At 39.7% G+C, this 3,958-nt stretch overlaps 1 protein-coding gene across 3 annotated transcripts in view; it reads left to right on the top strand.

Moving 5' to 3' along the window:
- The window catches only part of CENPP (centromere protein P), a 154,515-nt gene that overhangs the window by 95,479 nt on the left and 55,078 nt on the right, over positions 1-3,958 (top strand). The gene's annotated exons all lie outside the window — the stretch shown is intronic.

Here is a 3,958-nt window from a genome sequence, read left to right as displayed (position 1 = left end):
GTTTTGACTTTAGTTCAGTCTGGCTTATTTTAAAAAGCTGTACATTGTTTATGTTGCTTAGCTATGGGAAATCCATTATTTCAGAACTGTAGTTATTTTTTGATCTTTCACCAGATGTCAAAAAGAAAAAAGTATTTACGTAAACATTTACATAACCACAAATACTGCACAGAAGCTTTTTTACTCTTTTATCTATTAATGCATACTTAAACCTTATTCAGAAGTTTTGGCTCATTCTCTGTAACTTTTGTGTGTGTGTTTGCACTGTAAATTCAATGTTTTTTAAAGTGTTGGATGGATGACTATTGTATTGAAATATGCTGGTATGTTGGGTTAGAGAACCAGAATAAAAACTGTACACTCAACCGCACAATACATTTTTCTAAAGTTTTGCACCCAGATGATAAAAATACTGGTAGCTACTTGAAATTTGAAAAAGTTCCTGAAAGCAAGCTATGCTTGCTCTTTATTGTCTTGTGTACTGGTCATGACTCGGTGCTCTCTGGGATCAGTCAAGCATTTTGATTTGGAGCTTCTTTCATTAGTTGTCAATCCCATAGGCGTAGCCAGGGAGGGGCAGAAGGGGGCAGCTGCCCCCCCAGAAGCAAAAAATTAAATGGTTAAGGCAGCTGCCGAGTGAGGAAGGCAGGCATCCCGCCGGTGACACAGCCGCCCAGAAGGGAAAGGGCTCAGGCTCTCGCTCCGACTCGCCCAGCTCCAGACCAGGGAAGGGGACTGCAGTTCCCGAAGCTGCCACTGGGGAGTCCTCAGGCTGGAAAGAACTTGCAGGACGCGCTTTCTGTTTCTCTGCCTCTCTCTGCCTCTCTCACTTTCTGTCTCTCTGCCTCTCTCTCTCTCTCTCTCTCTCTCTCTCTCTCACACACACACCACCTCCCCCAGCGGCTGGCCGGCAATGCTGCTGCGTGTAAAAAAGATGAGTGATCCTTGCTGTTGCCCCATTAAGGTGAGGGATCTGCTGCAAGCTCTCTCCCCCCCCGCTGTCTTTTATCCCCAGGAGCATTTAATCCTAACCCCCTCTTCCTCTTGTGACACTCTTTAGTTCACTTCCGTCTGGCAAGTTGTGATAAATGGCCTCAAAAGTTTTGCTTTTTAATATATCTTTTTAGCAGCAACTCCTCCTGTGCCCAGCCACATAAAAGAAGGAGCTGTGAGCTCGAATCCAATTTGCACCCCAAGTACAGTAGATTTGCCTGGGGGCAGGGATTAAATTTGCATCTTGCAAATCCGTAACATTCTTTGGTTTCAAATAAACAAAAGGTGCCTTTTGCAAGCCACTCTCTTGAGAACTGGACGGTTGGAAGGGATCCCCCAAGGGTCCTCTGGACCAACCCCCTCCAGTGCAGGAATCACAGCACAAGCATCTCTCACAAAACAATTTCAGAATTTGGCAACCAGATTTATAGAGGATGTTCCAGATAGGTAGGTTCTGGCTTGTCCTACCATCACGATTAGTATCAAGAAGTTTGATTAGTGTCTCATTTATTTTATTTTTTAATTTTATATCCCACTTTTCACCATCTAGGTCTAAAGCAGTAGTACATGTGGCAACCATTTTATACATGTCCAATTGATATGTGGCTGCCAACATGTGGGTCCTTTTCTGGACCCAAAAGAGGGAAGAATGGGGATGGAGCAGGCTTATGTATGCTCCACCAATGTGAGAGTTGACCCAGAATGCAACCCCCCATGGCAGTGCTTTGTTTCTAGAATAGGTGTCGGTACTCACCATGAAGTTGTTACAGTAAGTGTCAAATTTTTTAACAACATGAAAAAAAGGTGTTGGTACTGCATACCCTTGAGTACCCCCTGGGGGAACACTGCCCCACAGAAACATTCAGTTGCCTTTACTTAGAACCACAGTTCTTTTGATTAACAAGTAAAAGATGAATCTAACTGAGCAGGTCATCAAAAGTTTCCAGTATATAGGCTTGGTTTATGTCATTCATTGGTTGCAGGAAATGTTCACTTGGTGTACTGTAACTGTATTTATTATGTCTTCTTCCACTCCTTTCCCAGATGTATCAAATAATGTTGGTATTTGGACAACATTTTTGGGTAGCATTATTGTAATTTAATGGAGTGCTTCTTTATATTTTATGCTTGCGTGGCCTGGAAAAAAATACCCATTGCTTTATAAAAGATGTCTAAAAAGCAAAAGCTAACAATTATATGATTCTTGAAAGCAAAGAGTTTATGTTACTTCTATTTTTGTTTCCTTTTTGTTGACCAGCATGAAGACTAAGCCATTAGGGTCACTGAGCATGCATATATACATTAGCTAAATGATACTCTTTTTAAAACTTGGCTCCTCCTTGAAACCATGCAGTTTATTATATCTGACTTTTATCTAAGATATAAAACAATAATGCTTAACTTATAAACCAGATACTTACCTCCTCTAAAACAAAAATCTAAAATATCATTTGATTAGGAGGTATGTGGACTATAGAATAAACTAGTAATTTACTGAAAATACAGTGTTCTGCATTTGTTCTTTCACCAGAATTGCAAATATTTATATTTCTGTGGGAGAATTACCAAACATAATTGTAGGGAGCAATTCAAAATCACATGCATAAAGTAGTATGAAAAAATGAAGTAAGCAGAATCATTGGGTGCAGTTTCTGGACCTTATTTTACAATCCATTTTTTTAAATTTGGTTTCTCAGTTCTTAGATTAAACTGGGATACAATAAATAATTCTTATTTCTTTATAAGGCATCAAGAATTTGATAGTCATGAGCACTCAGGTTTCTGATTTTCATCAGTGGAAGAACTCAGCCCCATGCATACAGTGGAATCTGTTTGTTTGTTTGTTTATCTATTTAGAGTTTGGTATCCCACTTTTCAGTTCAAACGTGGAGATGCCCCAAAACAACTAGCAAAATATAAAAAACAATTTTAAAATGCAATAAAAATGCAATAAACTCTAACTAACCTGGAGTTATACCACGCGGCAGCAGGTTTGGTATGGGTTTGGTAACCCACAGCGCCACCTGGGTCCCTTACAGTAATAATTACAGTAGTCCAGTCTAAATGTAACTAGTGTGTATATGACTGTCGGCCAGGTTTGACTGCTCCGGAGTTAACACATTTGATGCACCAGCAAAAGCTGAAAAATATGTTCTAATGGACAGCTGCCTCTTGAACATCAGAAACCACCCCAGAATTGTGAAGCTGTTTTTTAAAGGGAAATGCAACAATATCAAGTCACAGTACTACCCAGTCATTAGGTCAGTGGCCTTACTACAAAGAACACTTCTGTATTGTTCTAATTATCTATCACTAGCCTAAGGCAATGACTCAAACCTATTACAACCTCCCTAGACTGGGATGGAAAGACTAAAGTATTATAGATCATATAATGGTGAATGAAGCAAAACCAGTAATATTGAAAATAAAGGTCTCCTAACCTGCCATATAATTTCAGTATTTTCTTCAAGTCATGAAATAAAAATTGCTAAGGATGACTGCTGTATTAATCACAAGCCACTTAACTGTCTTGGGGAATTTGACATGGGATTTGAAGGAATAAACATTGAGATCATACATCCTTCACTTTTTAAAACAACCTCTGTTCCAGAAAGAACAGGCTTTATTTTCCATTACTGTCTACTGTACCCAGCACTGGAATGTTGTACAATTATATTTACATAGTTTCATTAGACATAGTAGCTCAGGGGTAGCCAACCTGATCCCCTCTACATGCTGTTGGACTATAGTTCCCATCAGCCTCCACCGGCATGGGCAATAGGGATGAGGGGAGTTTAAATCTGGGAACATCTGACAGCACCACTTTGGCTACCACTGCAGTAGCCAATCCATATAATACCATACCAATACAGTTAACAAAATATGAGAGAAATGTCTGGCAAATGGTAAGGTAAATAAAAGTGATGAAATTACAAAGGCGACCATGTAATTCCCCCCCCCCCCC

This window comes from Zootoca vivipara, chromosome 2 (genome assembly GCF_965207765.1).
Source record: "Zootoca vivipara chromosome 2, rZooViv2.hap1.1, whole genome shotgun sequence".
In the NCBI taxonomy this organism is placed as follows: Eukaryota; Metazoa; Chordata; class Lepidosauria; order Squamata; family Lacertidae; genus Zootoca; species Zootoca vivipara.
The sequence above is the reverse complement of the archived record's forward strand: the minus strand, read 5'-3'. Positions and strand labels throughout refer to the sequence as shown.